Source organism: Choloepus didactylus, chromosome 4 (assembly GCF_015220235.1).
Source record: "Choloepus didactylus isolate mChoDid1 chromosome 4, mChoDid1.pri, whole genome shotgun sequence".
In the NCBI taxonomy this organism is placed as follows: Eukaryota; Metazoa; Chordata; class Mammalia; order Pilosa; family Megalonychidae; genus Choloepus; species Choloepus didactylus.
The window spans coordinates 114,390,744-114,409,179 of NC_051310.1; the positions used below are offsets into that span (position 1 = coordinate 114,390,744).

Below are 18,436 nucleotides of genomic sequence, written 5' to 3' on the forward strand. Positions count from 1 at the left end.
CATGCTCTCGTTGTTTGATTTTAGGTCTTTGATTAATTGCACCAAGTACTGTGTCTCTTCTGATCTTTTGATTTGGGTGTTTGGGTTTGGGTTCTCCATAACATCTGGTTTTATCATATGCTTTAAGATTTTCTGTTGTTTTTGGGCTCTTGGCATTTGCTTTACTTGATAGGGTTCTTTCTGGATATAAAAAATATCGATCTCTAATTTGTCAGATCTACAGCTTGGTGGTGTATACTTTCTCTAATTAGCCAGCAGATGGCATCCGCGAGTCACCTATTCCCCTCAAGTCAGTTCTCCCCAACTTTGTCTTTGTGGTGTGTGGGGATCTGATTCTTGTGGGGTTCAATTGGTGCACTAAGTTTGGGTGTGTTGTTGGTGCTGTCTGCTCCTGAATGTGGGGTGTATGTCTGGGTAGTTAGGGAGGCAGGGCAGCTTTAATAATCAAACCTCCCAGGTGTTCCTGGAGATTTAAGGCTGTTGCAAGAGTCTAAGCCTTCATTTCAGTCTCGCCACAGATTGTCTCTGCCGCTGACCCACAAGTCTTTGGTATTGGCGTAGGGTCCCTGGGATTTCCGAGCGGGTCCCCCTTCCCAGCCGTGCTCTTCCAGGACCTCTGCTGAAGGAAGGTTGTGCCATGTCACAAGTGCATGCTGGCCTCCAGGAAAGCCCTGGGCCGCTGGGCTGTGCAGGGGCGTTCCCAGCCTGCTTTAAAGATGGTTGAATGGGGCATGTTAATGTCCCACTTTACGCACAGCTCCGCCTTCCCAGCTCTGGGACAATTAGCTGCGGGTGCACTAAAGGCCACTGTCCATGGCTGATATTGTGGCGTGTGCACGATGCTGTGGGAAACACTCTTGGCGCGGCTCTGGGCTATGGCTCTGTCCCCGGGCAGGAATGTCTCCAGCCCACCAGGGAGATGGCTGAAAGGGGCACAGTTTCTTTCTCCTTTTGGCTCACTTCTGTCCCCCTGGCCCTGAGACAATCAGCAGCAGGTGTGGGGAAGGCTATCCTCCATGCCAGACACCGAGGCATTGGCTAAAGCCCGCTCCTGATGTGCTTCACTGCGCAGTTCTCACTGCCGTATCTGCAGCTGCTCCAGGGTTTTTTGTTTTTTTTTTTTTTTAAAAAGAACTAGTCCATCTCCAAACATCAACCTGAGGTTTCCCCACACCGCAGCGTGGCCGCCAGACTTTCAGCCGGCTTACCCACTCGTTTCAGAATGCAGACTCCCGGTTTCTCCAAATGCACGGTCCCTGTGGATTTAGCAGAATTTGTCCGGCTGGTGCATTGCTGGAACTGGTGTTCTGGGTCACTTTTTGGCTTTTATCTAGTATTTTTCACGGAGGTGTTTTTTTTTGCCCTGTCTCACCTAGCTGCCATCTTAAGTTCTCTGTATATTCCATCTTAAGTAAACAATCGAAGGTTCCCTGTATAGTCACATATTTATGTATTCACCACCATCAACACTATCTACATAAGGACATCTCCATTTCTCCCACAAAGAAGGAAGAATCAAAGAAGGTAGAGAGACCAAAGAAAAAGAAAAAAGAAAGAGGAAAACAACAACAACATGATAGCTTAGAAGCAACAAAAGGAAAGACAGTATTAAACTAGAGTAGACTAAAGAGTCAGACAACATCACCAATGCCAAGAGTCCTATACCCCTCCCTTATGTCCCCTTCTTATATGCATTTAGCTTTAGTATATTGCCTTTGTTACATTAAAGGAAGCATAATATGATGTTTCTGTTAATTATAGTCTCTAGCTTGCATTGATTGTATTTTTACTGCAATGTCGCCCTATTTTTAACACCTTGCATGATTGACAGTCATTAGTTCTCCCTCATGTAAAAACATATTTGTACATTTTATCACAATTGTTGAGCACTCTAGGTTTCACTGAGTTATACAGTCCCTCTCTTTATCTTTACTCTTTCCTTCTGGTGTCCCACATGTTCTTAACCTTCCTCTTTCAACCATACTCACAGTCATCTTTGTTCAGTGTACTTACATTGGTGTGCTACCATCACCCAAAATTGTGTTCCAAACCTCTCACTCCTGTCTTTTCCCATCTGTCTGTAGTGCTCCCTTTAGTATTCCGTGTAGTGCAGGTATCTTGTTCACAAACTCTGTCACTGTCTGTTTGTCAGAGAATATTTTGAATTCTCCCTCATATTTGAAGGACAGTTTTGCCGGATATAGGATTCTTGGTTGGCAGTTTTTCTCTTTCAGTATCTTAAATATATCACCCCACTTCCTTCTTGTCTCCATGGTTTCTGCTGAGAAATCCGCACATAGTCTTATCAAGCTTCCTTTGTATGTGATGGATCACTTTTCTCTTGCTGCTTTCAGGATTCTCTCTGTCTTTGATGTTTGATAATTATTAAGTGTCTTGGCATAGGCCTCTTCAGATCTATTCTGTTTGGAGTACGCTGCACTTCTTGGATCTGTAATTTTATGTCTTTCATAAGAGATGGGAAATTTTCAGCGATTATTTCCTCTATTATTGTTTCTGCCCCCTTTCCCTTCTCTTCTCCTTCTGGGACACCCATGACACATACATTCATGTGTTTCATGTTGTCATTCAATTCCCTGAGATGTTGCTCCTATTTTTCCATTCTTTTCCCTATCTGTTCTTTTGTGTGTAGGATTTCAGGTGTCTTGTTCTCCTGTTCCTGTTTTCTTCTGCCTCTTGAGATCTGCTGTTGTATGTCTCCACTGTGTCTTTCATCTCTTGTGTTGTGCCTTTCATTTCCATAGATTCTGCCAGTTGTTTTTTCAAACTTTCAATTTCTACCTTCTGTTTGTCCAGTGTTTTCATTATCCACTTCATCTCTTTTGCCTATCTTCCCTAAACTTTTTGAATTGATTTAGCAATACTTGTTTCAATTCCTGTATCTCAGTTGAAGTGTACTGTGTTCCTTTGACTGGGAAATAACTTCATTTTTCTTAGTATAGGTTGTAGTTTTCTGTTGAGTAGGCATCTGGTTTCCTTTGTTTCCCCAATCAGGTTTTCCCAGACCAGAACGGGCTCAGATCTCAGAAGGGGGCAATATTCAGTATCAGGTTTCCCTGAGGGTGTGTCTTAGAAGATTGACACACCCTGTGAGGCCTCTAGCTGCTGTGCTTTTCCTAATCTGCCCAGCAGGTGGCATCTGTCAGCCTGTCATTCCTGACTGATGTAAGGAAGTGTGGCCCGCTTAGTTTCTGTTTTGGCTGTTTTCCCCTAGACTCTGGGGTCTGGTTCTGAATGGAGGCCGATAGTAGAGCTGGGCACCACCTCCTTCCTCTTAGGGAAGATACACCCCCTAGGGAGTTATCATCAGCATTTAAATAGGTTCTTTGTCTCTCTTACTCTGCTATCTCCATCCTTGTCTGGGTTAGAGTGCTGCGAACTGAAAATGGCTGAGGTTTTCTCCACTGAGCCGCCCAGGGTGAGAGAGAGAAAAAGGGACAGAAAGCCCTCCTTAAGGGCCAGCCCATACCCCCCACCCCCCACCCCCCGCTTCACCCGCCAGCTAGAGATAGCAGCTGGTCCTCTGGGCTCCACTTTCTGGGACAGAGAAGTCCTCCAGTTCTTTAAGGTCAGTCATCACTAAAAGCTTCTGTCTGCTTGTTGGGGATTTGCAGCTTGTATTGAACACTCCATGTTAATTAAAACCCCTGTTGGAGCTGGGCTGAGGTATATTTGCTTGTTCAGAGAGTGCTGCTTTCTATTACAGCAAGGTTTTGCAGTTTGGGCTGCCATGGGGGGAGGGGCTCCCAGCTCGGGTCCGCAGTTTTTACTTACAGATTTTATGCTGAGATCTCAGGAATTCCTCCCAATCCAGGTTGGCAGAAGATGTGTGAACAGTCACAGTTGTCCCCCAGCAGTTATTCCAGATTATTTACTAGTTGTTCCTGGTTGTTTATTAGTTTTTCCAGGGGGACTAACTAACTTCCACTCCTCTCTATGCTGCCATCTTCTTGGTCTTACACAATTGATTTTTGCATGCTTACCTAATATCCTGCGAATTTGCTGACCTCACTTATTAGTTGTTTCTGTGTGTTTTTTTGTAGGTTCATTGGACTTTTCTATGTAGACAATAATTGTTTTCTGGAAAAAGGGACACTTTTATTTCTTCTCTTATGATTTGTTTCCTTTTATTTCTTTTTCTTGCCTTATTGCACTGGCTAGAATTTTCAGCACTTCTTTTTTTTACCTCATGGCGGGGGGGCATTCAGGCTTTCACCTTTAAATATAAAGTTCAGCTCCAAGATTGGGATATATAAGACAAAAAGAAAATCTGAGGAACTCAATACCATGTCATTCTTCAGATCGTAAGGTCCTTTGCCTAAATGTATTCTCTCCACCTTTCATAGTCTTATTATGTTTGTTTTATATATAGTGTCCAGGGTTTTTAGTTGTACTTAGTGGGAAGAACAGGGAAAAATATGTCTACTCCATCTTCCTGGAAGCAGAAGTTGTGGGTAATTTTTATTGGTGATCTTTCTTAGCATTAGACTTCTAGTATATGAAATTTTGCTTTGCAGACTCCTTTTGAGAGTTATAAACTTTTTCTCTCCTTCTCTAACAGTTTTTCAAGTTCTTCCACCTGGTCTCCTAAGCCTCTAAGTCTGAATAGGCCCTCTAATGGCTTTTTGGGGCTCTTGCACCACAATGAAACTAAGGATATTATAATTCTAATCACTGAGCTAGCAGGCAGCTTGACATAGTTCTTCCCAATTCCTTGGACTTCCCCCTCCCATTAACTTTTAGTTTATTTATTTATTTTTTATTTTTCAGGCTTAATTAATTCACTTTATTTTTCCTGTACAAAACCCCATATGGTGCTCAAGGCTGGGGCTTTGGTCCTCTGTATGGAGACTCTGGTGTGGATATTTACAAGACGGTCAATGAATTCCTGATAGGGAGACTGGTGAACAAGATTGGGGGCGAGAGAGCTGTACGTCTTGGAGATGGCAGCAAAGGTGGTCTTGGCAAAGTTGCCCAGGAAGACCGTGCAGCCCCTGGTTGAGGCTTAGCAGTTGTCAATACTAACCATCAGCAGCAGGTTCTTGGGCAAGGGGTCTGAGATGATGCCAGTACCTCTGGAGGTTTGGATGAGGTGCACCAACACAGAGCCATAGTGCCCTATCACCTTGCCAGGGAGTGTGGGGCTTGCAATCTTGTCCCCACCGTAACCCCATTGCACAGAGACGATGAAGAGCTTGGCTAGGATGCTAGCTCTGTGGATGGCCAAACTCACATGGACAATGTAGTATTCAATAGTGACAAAGGCCTTGAACCTTGTCTGCTGGCCAGAGTGGGTTTGCTCTTATATAAGCATGATTTTCAAAATCTCTTCCTTGAGGAACAGCCCCAGGAAAAAGTCAATAATTTCAGATTCCTTGATAGGGAGAGAGAAAAGATAGATTTTTCTCCAAGAACTTGATCTTCATGTCCTTGACCAGACAGCTCAGCTTGGTGACAGGAAGCCACTCCTCATCCTCTGCCTTGCCTCCATGAGCTCTGTGGCCACAGCCCCATCCTTAGACCTAGGCCCTGCAGCTGAAGCCTCTACAGAGTCCCATTCCAGGGCCCCTGAACCTTTTTCAGCACTGGCATCATCTGTTATTTGGTATTTCCACAAATAAGTCCCATTTTTTTTTAATAAAAACTTATTGAGATATATTCACAGTACATACAATCCTTCAAAGTGTACAATCAGTTGTTCATAGTATCACATAGTTGTGCACTTATCACCACGATCAATATCTGAACATTTTCATTACTCCAAAAACTAAAATAAAAATTAGAATAAAAAAGAACATCCAAAACATTCCATTCCCCTCCTCCCCTCACTGTTCATTTACTTTTTTTCACATTATCAACTTTATCAAAAAATTAAAAAACAAACAATAAAAAAACATTTCAAACAAAACCAAAACAAAGGAATAAGAAAAAACAAATAACCCAAAGTAACTACATTGCTTCTAAAATGTTCCTACCCTACTCCAAGAAAATAAAGATTATAACCTAACAAAGGAATAAGAAAAACAAATAACCTAAAATAACTACATTTCTGTGAACTTGTTCCTACCATACCCCCAGAAATTAACAAACCATAGTTGTTCCTGAGCATTCCCACAACATTAAGTTTACCCTCCACAGCTTATCTGTTCTTATTAGATTATCGTTCCCCCTTCACTATTTGCTATCGCTAGGTCCCCTACATTCTACAATGCAAACCATTTATTTTACATTTTTCACAGAGTTCCCTTTAGTGGTAGCATACAATATCTCTCTTTTTGTGCCTGGATAATTTTGCTCAGCATTATGTCTTCAAGGTTCATCCATGTTGTCATGTTTCATGACCTTGTTCCTTCTTACTGCTGCATAGTATTCCATTGTGTGTATATACCACATTTTGTTTATCCACTCATCTGTTGAAGGACATTTGGATTGTTTCCATCACTTGGCAATTATGAATAATGCTGCTATGAACATCGCTGTGCAACTATCTGTTTGCGTCACTGCTTTCAGATCTTCCGGGTATATACTGAGAAGTGGAATTGCTGGATCGAAGGGTAGCTCCATATCTAGTTTTCTAAGGAACCGTCAGACTGTCTTCCAGAGTGGCTGTACCATTATACAGTCCCACCAACAATGGATAAGAGTTCCAATTTCTCCACATCCTCTCCAGCATTTGTAGCTTCTTGTTTGTTTCATGGCATCCATTCTAATTGGTGTGAAGTGATATCTCATTGTGGTCTTAATCTGCATCTCTCTAATAGTTACTAAAGATGAACGTTTTTTCATGTGCTTTTTAGCCATTTGTATTTCCTCTTCAGTGCGATATCTTTTGCCCATTTTATAATTGGGGTGTCTGTACTACTGTAGTTGAGTTGTAGGATTTCTCTACATATGCAAGATAATCAGTCTTTTGTCAGATATGTGGTTTCCAAATCTTTTTTCCCATTGAGTTGGCCGCCTCTTCACTTTTTTGACAAATTCCTTTGAGGACAGAAGCTTTTAAGTTTGAGGAGTTCCTACTTATCTATTTTTTCTTTTGTTCCTTGTGTTTTGGATGTAAGGACCTCCTAATACAAGGTCTTGAAGATGATTCCCTATATTATCTGCTAGGAGTTTTATGGTGCTGTCTCTTATATTGAGGTCTTTAATCCATTTTGAGTTAATTTTTGTGTATGGTGTGGTGTAGGGGTCTTCTTTCAGTCTTTTGGAAATGGATATCCAGCTTTCCCAGCCCCATTTGTTGATTAGACTGTTATGTCCCAGTTCAGTGGTTTTGGGGGCCTTATCAAAGATCGGTTGACTGCAGATTCTCAATTCAATTCCAAATTCTCAATTCAATTCCATTAATTAAAAGGTCTATCTTTGTGCCAGTACCATGCTGTTTTGACTACTGTGGCTTTCTAATAAGTTTCAAAGTCAGGGAGTATAAGTCCTCTTGCTTTGTTTTTCTTTTTTAGAATGTTTTTAGCAATTCGAGGCATCTTCCCCTAACAAATAAATTTGATAACTAGCTTTCCCAAGTCTGCAAGGCAGGTTGTTGGAATTTTGATAGGAATTGCATTGAATCTGTAGATGAGTTTGGGTAGAATTGACATCTTAATGAAATTTAGCCTTCCTATCCATGAACACAGAATATTTTTCCATCTTTTTAGGTCCCCTTCTATTTCTTTTAGTAAAGTTATGTAGTTTTCTATGAATAGGTCTTTTACATCTTTAGTTAAGTTTATTCCTAGGTACTTAACTTTTTTAGTTGCTATTGAGAATGGAATCTTTTTCTTGAGTGTTTCTTCAGTTAGGTCATTTCTAGTGTATAGGAATTACTGACTTATGTACATTAATCTTGTATCCCATGATTGGCTCTTCCAGACTCTAAGGCATGCCAAAGCTATCTCTAATGGATTCTGGTTCTTTTCACATAATTTCCTTAGACTATTCCTTTATCTTTATCTTAGATAAAAGGCACTTGCAAAATTGCAGGGGGCATCCAGAATGGAAAAGTACAGTATTCCTATCCCTTTCCAGGATGCTGGCATCGTAAGGGAAAGGTCAAACCTCCTAAAAAATAATTAGGCTGAATTCTCTCTTGCTATTAGCAAATGAATTTGAGTGGGTCTCTCCCTCTCAGTAATGGGCTGCTCTGACTACTACATAACTAATTTGAATAGAAACTGAGGCCATTTATTCCTAGAGAAGGTAAGACTTTAGAGATAGGTACCTCATTTATAAGGGCAGGTGAGCACAGCTGTACATAGAGAGCAGGCATACAATCAGAGGATAAACATTACTCCTACTCTTGAAACAGCTAGATAGGAACACATGTTTATAAATCTGGCTTTTTCCTCTGGTATGATAAGGAAATGTTAGCAATAATGAATGAGGTGAAGAGAAGACAGGTCAGACAGAATACTGGAAATGGGAAAGGAGAGGAGGAAAAATTCTAATATAGAAAGACAAAATGGAGGCTTGTTTACACGTCAAAGCAAATACATTTTTATGAAGTGTAACTCTTCCTACAAGGTTCTGAGTTGAGACAGCTGGGAGGATAAGAGGACAGGAAAAAAAAAAACAAAATAATAGTTGACAGATCTGATTTCTCTATTAGGGCTAGCTTTAGGGTAGCAAGTAGGCTGAAGAGAAACAGAAAAATTGGTCCTCATTTTGGAATGCTTCCAATTTATTAAGTGCTCACAAAATAAGAAGAGGCTTTATATGTTTGAAATGATTACTACTAAAAATAGTAGTTATAAATAGTGCTTTGTGTATCTCTAAATGGTTGTTCTCATATTTACCAAAGGTCGTAGAGACATAATCTCATTAACAATTATTATGTTTTAGAGAGCTGAGTATTCTTCCTAGTAAAGGTTATCAACACTTGGGCAGGGTAAAGGGGAAATGACTTATGAGGCAGTAGTCAGGTTTCTTCAAGTCTCAGGAGGAATGCAATCCAGAGTCAAAACCCAATCCCAGAGTAGCACTGCTTTGCTTCAGTGGACAATTCAAAACTCCCAATCAGTTAAGGCTAATCCAAGTACAATAGTGGGAAAGGGTAAAAATTTACCTTTAGGGCCCTCATTTTTATCATCTCTGCTAGTCTCCTCCCTGAAATACTTCTTTCATTTGGTTTCCAGGATACCACACTCTCCTGGTTTTCCACTATTTCAGCCTCTTTTGCTGTTACTTCTTCATGTCTAGCTAATGACTATCAAATTTCTATCTTCAACCCAAACGTTTCTTTTGAACTCCAGATTCTTTATCTAATTGCATACTCATCATTTTCATTTGATGTCTAAAGAGAGATCTCAAACTTAACACGACCCAAACTGAGCTCCTGATACCACCACCACCACCACCACTTGCTCTGAGTTTTTCCTATCTCAATTAATGGCATACTCTATCTTTCCAGCTGTTCAGGTTAAAAACCTTGGAGTTTTTCTCGACTCCTCTCCTATTCCCTTGTCCCATATCTGACAGTCAGCAAATCTTGTTGGCTCACCTTAAAAGTACATACAGATTTTGACCATATCTTACCACCTCCACTTCCACAACTCCTAGCCATTACTCTTTTTCTTGGATTATTGCAATAGCCTTCTAACCTGATTGAATCTTTATCCCTCTTTCATCTATTCTCCTTTGGCAGGAGCCAAAGAGATCCTGTTAAAACCTAAGTCACATCTATAATTCCTCTGCTCAAAACCTTCCAATGGCTTTCCATTTCATTCAGATTAAAGGCCTGAATTCTTACATAAATTCTGACCTTCAAGGACCCACATGATTTGGCCCTGCATTACATTTTGGACCAACCTCATCTTCTACTATTCTGCTCCTCATTTACTCTGACCTACCACAGTGACCTCGTGATTGCTTGAACACAGCAGGCATGTTCCAGTCTCAGGGCCTTTGTATTTATTATTCCATCTACCTGTAACACTTCTCCCTCCATGCCCCATGTTCTCAAGGCTTATTTCCTCAGTTCTTTCAAATCTTTTCTTAATAATGATCACAGTGAGGCCATCTCTAATTCCACTCTCCCCAGTATATCCTCCCTAGACCCCTCTCCTTTTATTCCTCCATAGCATTTATCAGTATGTAACACAAAATGTATTTTTTTGTTGTCTGTTCTACCCTTTTCAGAATGCAACACAGAATGTATTTTTTTGTTGTCTGTACTACCCTATTAGAACGTAAGCTCTATGAAAGCAAGGATTTTTGTCATTTTAGTTCACTGCTCTACCTATAGCTACTAGAAACAAATTTGGCATATAGTAGGTGCTCAATAAATTTGTTGAATGAATGAATGCTCCTTATTTATCTCCAGAGACTCCATTCAAGGAAAGAAAAACTTATAAGTAGTTCATTCCATCCTTATATACATAATGGGGCTAAGGATTCTCACTAGCGTATGAAGAGAATATGGTTTATTTTGTGGGTTGAGTAAGAATCTAGTTCACCCAAAATGAACCAGTAACTAGCTATATAGCTTTAGGCAGGGCACTTTGTCCTCCTGGGTGTCATTTAACAAATGACTACCTACTGTGAGCCAGACACTGTTCTAATTGCTGAGATATAGCAATGCACAAAACTGACAAAGTCCCTACTCTTATGAGAGGAGACAGATAATAAATAAATGAACAAGTAGATATATTTCAGATAAGCTCTATGGAGAAAAATTAGCAGAAGAAGACGAACAGAGAACGCCAGGGATGGAGATGTTGCTATTTTATAAAAGGCGGCTGAGAAAAGCCTTACTGAGAAGGTAACATTCAAACAGAGAAACCTGAGGCTATCGAGTGAGTCATGGTAGAAATTAGAAGGCAGAACATTTTAGGCAGAACATTCCCTGTGATGGGAATATGCTTACGTTCTGAGGAACAGTAAAGAGGATAGTGTGGCTGTAGAGGAATGAGGGGCAGAATGGGAAGAAATGAAGTCAGAGACAGTGTATTAGAGGGAGAAGGGTGGACCAGACCTGATAATGTAGACCAGGGTTTAGAAGACTCTATACAAGGGACAGTTAGTAAATACCTTAGGCTTTGTGAACCAGATGGGCTGTGTTGCAACTTCTCAACTGTCACAGAACAAAAGGAGCCATAGAGATTTTGTAAATGAATGGATGTTAACTATGTTCCAATAAAATTTTATTACAAAAAGAGGCAATGGGCTGGATTTGCACCCTGGGCCAAAGCTTGCCAATCTCTGGCAGATAATGTAGGCCAGAGGGGAACTATATATATGTCCAGGCTTTGGCTTCAGGGATTCAGAAGGCATTCTCTCACTGAAACAAAGTTATAAATGAGAGCTAGGTATAAAAATACATGTTTCTATTAAAATTAGACACTCAAAAGCTGTTTGTTGAGCTGATAAAACGAAAAAGCAAGCTTGTCTGGGACCCAAACAACTGATTTGAAAATTAACTTTGGAAGACAAGCCATTCATAAACTGGGGAGTTCCCATATATAGAGGATATTTTAATCTGTTCTTGATGACTCAGGGACATAAATCTGGATATGACTATCCTATGTTCATTTGATAAAGAGATGATCTGTTAAAGGTTACTGAGGTGTTAAGGGTTATTGGCCCTCTATTAATTGAGACCAAACTGCTCTGTTGAGTTTTTGTATTTTGCTTTTCAGGCTCCTCTCTAGCTGTCAGCAACCATTTTTTCTTGTCATTAATATGTCTACCTTTTATAGTAGGTCTTTCTCTTATCCCAAACCTCTGTATCACATTCAACTTCTTTCTTTTAATCTACTCTAGGTGAGGAAATCAGGGAATCAATACAAATGTAGCTCTATCATCGGGCCCCATAGGTCCTCTTATCTGACTTCATGGTCATATTTATTTCACATCCACTAATTTCATGACTCTCTTAAGATTCTGTTATTGGAACTCAAAGTCCATGGGGAAAAATGCTACAGTTCATAGCCAGAAGAATTAGGCAATTATTTTTTGGGAATGTCCCCAAATTATAGTTTATAGCAGTTGTGTGGGTGTGTGTGGTCAATGTCCAAAAAAAGTTTTTTTAAAATTGAAGACTTGTTTTTATTCCTCTTTTGAACATATTTTTCCTACCTCTTGGTAATATGGGTCTTAGTACAGGTGCCAAGAATGTCTAGAATAGTTATAGAATCAAACCTAGATCTTAAAGGCTCTCCCTGAAACAGAGAAACTAAAAAGTATTGCTCAACAGATTGTCAGTGACATGAAGTAACTTCCCGAGTTCATACAGTTAATAAGTGATAAAGGAATTCGAACATGGAGTGGGCTAACTTTTCACTCTTTTCATTATACTATATTACTTCAATAAATAGGCAGAAATTAATTCATATTGATTTTATATCTACTATAGACTTTCCAGAGATATATTTTTCCATCCATTACTTGTTTTCAATCCAGTGTCACCATTGCTATAACCATTTTAAAATGAGGAAAGAGACAAAGAGAGGGACTGACTAATCTGCAATCAACAAAGGAGACTGCCTTCAGCAATGAGAGGACTGGAGTTTCCTCATTCAATCAGTTGGAGGCTTAAAGTGAGAACAGAAGATTTCAGCAGTCAGAAGGAAGACTTTCTATCTCCATTTCAGCCAACTCGCTTCTCTCAGAGACTACAATGCCACTTTTACCAGTTTCCAACTTGCAGCCTGCCTTATGGAATTTGTATTTACCAATCCCCACAGTCAACTGAGCCAATTCCTATAACAATTCTCTTAATGTTTGTATCCTGATGGTTTTGTTTTTCCGGAGAATCCTAATACAGAGAGTGTCATTTATTTTCCAAATATATTTTAAATTTCCAGTTTTCCTTCTGTTATTGATTTCTAGTTTCATTTTATTTTGTTCCAAGAAGATACTTGGAAGATTTAAATATTTTAAAATGTATTTACTTGCTTTGTCAGCTAACAAATATCTAATAGCTAATATCCTAGAGAATATTCTATATGTACTTGAGAAAAATGCATATTCTACCATTTGGGGGAGTGTAGTGCTCTGTATATCTGTTAACAGTATTTGGTTTATATGTTGTTCAAGTCCTTTATTCCTTATTGGTATTATGTCTTGTTGTTCCATTCATTGAAAGAGGGGTACTCAAGTCTCCAATTTTTTTATTATAGAACTGTCTATTTCTCCTTTTAATACTTTATATATTTTAGGGCTCTATTCCTTGGTGAGTATATGTTTATAATTATTATACCTGTTTGATAGATTGTCCCTTTTTTCATCATGTAGGTTCTTCTTCATCTATAGTAACAACTTTTGATTAGAGTCTTTTTTTTTCCTGATACTAATATAGCAACCCTAACTATCTATTGTTCACTCTTTGTATGAAATGAAATATGTTTTATCATCCTTTTAGTTTGGAGATGTATTCTCAATTAAAATGTTTTTTTTTCCCCTTTAAAAAAAAAAAAAAAAAGTATTGCTCAAGTCAGTGGTTCTCAAAGGGTGGTCCAGGAACTCCTGGAATTCCCTCATACACTGTCAAGGGGTCTGCAAAGTCAATTTTCATAAGGCTAAGAGTTTCCAAGAGTTTCCCAGAGGCTACATGACACGATATTTCAACAAATTGAGTGTAGAAGCATAAATGAGAATCCAGTTGGTCTTCTATTAAGCCATACCTTAAAGAGATTTGTAAAAATGTAAAACAATTCTCACTAAATATTCTGTTTTGGAAAATAGAGGTTTTTTTTTTTTTTCTTTCCCACAAAAATTGTTTATGGTAACAGGTAATACATTTATTATTTTTAAATGTATTAATATATACTTAATTTCTCAGTTTTAATATAATCCACATAGACAAAAGCTCTTTGAAATCCTCAATAATTGTTAAGAGTGAAAAGGTGTCCTGAGACCAAAACCTATGAGAACCACTGAATTAAGGCATAAAACCCAAGCACTGTTTTACTTCTGTCTTTTTATAGAATGTTAACTAAGCTACTGCTACCTTCATGCTGTGAAACAGAAAACTGAGGACCAGCCAGTTTTGCCTTCTTGGTATCTTCTTGCCAAATTGGAATTCTCCTAAGATATAAGAATTTTGGATCCCAAAGATAGGCAACTGATGATCTGTAAAGGAAGCAAGGAACTTTGGGCATAACCAGGAAGGCTCATGGGCTGAAAAAGGAGGAAGCAGAGTTGGCTGTCTGTGACATCTGGATAAGAGTCTGTCATCATGGTCCATCCATTCTGCCTTTGAAATCTCTCTGAACGTCTTCCACTGCATCCTCACCACAACCACCAGAGTCCAAGCACTCATTTACACACCTGTAAACTATTCTAAGGGTCTTTAAATTGTGCTCCCTAACTCCAGTCTTTTAATTCCATCTGTCAATCCAGCTGGTAAATCCCTATCAGATTAATCTACCTCAAACACTGCTTTCATACCACTGAATTGTATACTTTAAAGCAGCTAAAATAGGAATTTTTATATTGTATACATTTACTACAACTTAAAAAAAAACCTCCAATAACAAAACTGTAAACACTAAACTATGGACTTTAGTTAAAATAATAATAATAATAATAATGGTTCATCAATGTAACAAAGGTATCACACCAATGCAGAATATTAGTAATATGGAAAAGTATGTGTGTATCGGGGTGGGGGGAGGTATATGGAAATCTGTTCTTTTTGCATGATTTTCCTGAAAACTTGCAACTGCTCTTAAAAAAAAAAAACAAACAAAACAAAACACAAAAAAACAAAAAACAAACCCACACACAAAAACCACTGCTTTCATGCAATTAACCAGCAAATGTATATTACTTTTCATTCACCATCATCTTGTCAAGTGCTATCAGGGATTCAAAATAGAATAGAAAAACAGTTACTTAACTGGAGAATGGATATACATTAAACCATTAGTAAAAAAAAAAAAAAACATATGTTACATACTGTGGTATAGCATGGAGTGTAGATAAGTTAGAAAAGAAAATAGGTAGGATTTTATAAATCTTAAGATTTGGGATGCATTGCACACATAAAGGTGAAACTGTGACATGATGAGCCGAGGCAGTAAGAGAGCAGGAAGGAGAACTTGAAGAAGTTAGTCTAATACTTGATGCCAAATAAAACTTATTGTTAATGACAGGTGAACTAAAGCTTTAAAATAAGTTATAGAAAATAAGATAAGAACTTTTGACTGGTGTGCTGGGTTGCTTAATTCACCATCCCCAATAGATGCTGCTCATCTACCCTGTTTTCTAAACCTGATAAGAATAAAGGTTGTTTTCAGTTTTCTCTTGTTATTTAATACTTATTCCATTTTATACCATTCCCCATTCCCTTGCCCCTTTCCCCAAAAGCCATTCTTTATGTTTAATATACACATTTTTTGCTTTTATACATTCTTGTGAAATGTATATTACATACATTATTATTTTGATTTCACATGTTTTAATTTACATACATAGTCTATTCTGTTATAGATCTCATTCTGTTTCATTTTATTTTGGCATTACGTTTTTAAGAATGATCCATGTTTTATATCTAACCCGTAAGGTTATTTGTAATGTCTACATATATCATTTATTAATCAATATTTAATAAATTCCTATAAAGCAGTTAGAGCCTGTGGGGACAGAAAAGACGTGTTCCCTATTCTCATGCATTTTAGAGTCCAACTGGAATAGGTAATGTAGACATGTAAAAAGATAACAAGCTATCAGGCAGCAGATGATAAGGACAGAGTAAAATTTGTTTGAATGTCTGAGTGAACCAGACCTTACCATGTGATGACTGTTTAGTAACAAAAGAGAGATGGGAAGTAGGTGATGTGTAGATTTAAATGAACTGATAAGGTGAAATTGTAAAATGGTATTTTAAACATTTCTAGACTTTCCTCTAGATGGTGCTAGAGCAACCATATTGTCTGGATACAACTCAAGTTTTCCTTCACCCTTTAAAAGAGTAAGAGGTAATTTATAACTCATTAGCAATTGGATGGATCGTTTACTGACTTTATATAGCCCTTTGCCTCCCAATCTAATTGAACCTAAGGGAATCCTGGACATTGCTAAGATGTTAAAATTACAGAGAACTCAAACACCAGTAGCTTCCCATCTAATCTACCTAGAGCTACTAATTCAAAGCAATATACCATTTGTATGTGTGTTTCGTGGGTGGGTGGGTGGGGGGAGTGGAGATGAACACATTTTAGTCTCTGCTTCAGGAAATGTATAATCTACAATGAAGTAAGTCATCAAACTTTAATATAAAGCAGAAGACATTATTACCAGCAATGCTTACTACTACTAATCCAAAAGATCATAGGGATGCATAAGGTAGGTGATGGACAGTCTAACCTAAGGAAATAAGGGTTTTTTAACAGACAAGTAATAAGTCTTTAAAGTTGGTTTTTTTAAAAAATTACTCTTGGATGCACTTTAATTAGCTACCCAAGACTCTACCATATAAGGCATTTGGAGCCAGATGGAAGCCTTGGTTTCCAAGGGGGCAGCAAAGCTGGAGGCCCTGTTTAGGAACAGTGCCTATTCTGTACAGACTTGTAGTATCTCAGACAATATGGTATAATGATAGAAAGATGCAGACTGGGCTCCAAGATTTCACATTATGAAGGTTTTTTGTATCATTTATTTAAATTTCTGAATAACTAAAATCCTGGGATGCAGAAGAATTGGAAATGGTAGTACAGGTAGTGCTTAATGAGAGTGAACAAGGAGAGAGCTAACAGGTAACACATGAATAGAAACAAAACAGACAGCTTCTACTTCCTCCCCAAGAGGGGAGCATCTGTAGAAAATTAGTGTTGGATTCTGGAGAACATCTATGAGAAACCTCTAACCAGGCCTTCTCCATCAACTGTCACTGCCACAACAGCTCCCAAACCTTTAGGTCACCTTATATCTTTACTGTGTCAAAGATGCTTTCTCCCCATACAGTGCTCCTGACAGCTTCTGTCACAATCTCTTCCCTCCAATGTGAATGATGAACCAGTTGGGGAATTCCGACATCAAAGAGGAGCTAAGTGAGGGCTTAGTGCTCCAGTCTACCCCCTCATAGTAGCAGGCATCTACTGCAGTTACCTGGACTTCTGGTCAAACATAAGGAGGTCAAAGAAAAGACTTGCTGTGGTTTGCTGCAAGTCACCCATTTGGGAAGAACTGAAAACGAATTGAGCTCTGTAATTTTTTAGCAAAAAGCAATCTTTTTCAGTTCTCAATTATACGACATTTGCTGACTGTATCATTAATAGGGATCTTATTACACCCTATTTAGTGATGCAGTTCTTTGCATGAAGCTATTTGAGGATACCTTGGTTATGAAATTTCCTGAGAATGAAGCTCCCACATGTAAAGCAAACGTGAAAGCTCCACAAATTTTAGGAATCAAAGTTGCCTACTTGGCATTACGTGACAAAAATGCGATAGGGTACAATTTCTTTTCCTTCTAGACCATTTGAAAGGAAATAGACAAAGTTAAGATGTTCTTTGACTTGGTAGTTTCACATTTTTAATGTAGCCAAATCTTTCTGATAATCTTCCATTACTTTTATGCTCAGATAGCCTTTTCTTATCTAGAAATCTGGATATGCACCTATATAGTATTTTAATTGAATGGCTTTAAATATATGTACCTTTTTTATCAATGTGGAATTTATAGAATATATATATGTGCATATATGTATATTTATACACACACGCATACGTATACACATACACATACATACATATAGCCTGAGGTAGGCCTCAAAATAATTCCCCCTACCCCCTAAACAGAGGGGTTCCCCAACACTTACTACTGAAAAATCCTTTCCATTTCCATTGGTTTGCTTATAAATCAGGGCCTGTTTCTAGATTGCCAAATTGGCCTGATTGGGCCAGTACTAGACACTAGTTTTACAATTTTCTACTATTATTTTTTTTTTGAGGTTTTTTATTTATTGAGATATATTCACATACCACGCAGTCATACAAAACAAATCAAACTTTCGATTGTTCACAGTACCATTACATAGTTGTACATTCATCACCTAAATCAATCCCTGACACCTTCATTAGCACACACACAAAAATAACAAGAACAATAATTAGAGTGAAAAAGAGCAATTGAAGCAAAAAAGAACACTGGGTACCTTTGTCTGTTTGTTTCCTTCCCCTATTTTTCTACTCATCCATCCATAAACTAGACAAAGTGGAGTGTGGTCCTTATGGCTTTCCCAATCCCATTGTCACCCCTCATAAGCTACATTTTTATACAACTGTCTTCGAGATTCATGGGTTCTGGGTTATAGTTTGATAGTTTCAGGTATCCACCACCAGCTACCCCAATTCTTTAGAACCTAAAAAGGGTAGTCTAAAGTGTGCGTAAGAGTGCCCTCCAGAGTGACCTCTCGGCTCGTTTTGGAATCTCTCTGCCACTGAAGCTTATTTCATTTCCTTTCACATCCCCCTTTTGGTC

At 38.5% G+C, this 18,436-nt stretch overlaps 1 protein-coding gene and 1 pseudogene across 4 annotated transcripts in view; both read right to left on the reverse strand.

Moving 5' to 3' along the window:
- The window catches only part of ZNF609 (zinc finger protein 609), a 350,879-nt gene that overhangs the window by 60,521 nt on the left and 271,922 nt on the right, over positions 1–18,436 (reverse strand). The gene's annotated exons all lie outside the window — the stretch shown is intronic.
- LOC119530906 lies at positions 3,998–17,129 on the reverse strand (annotated as a pseudogene).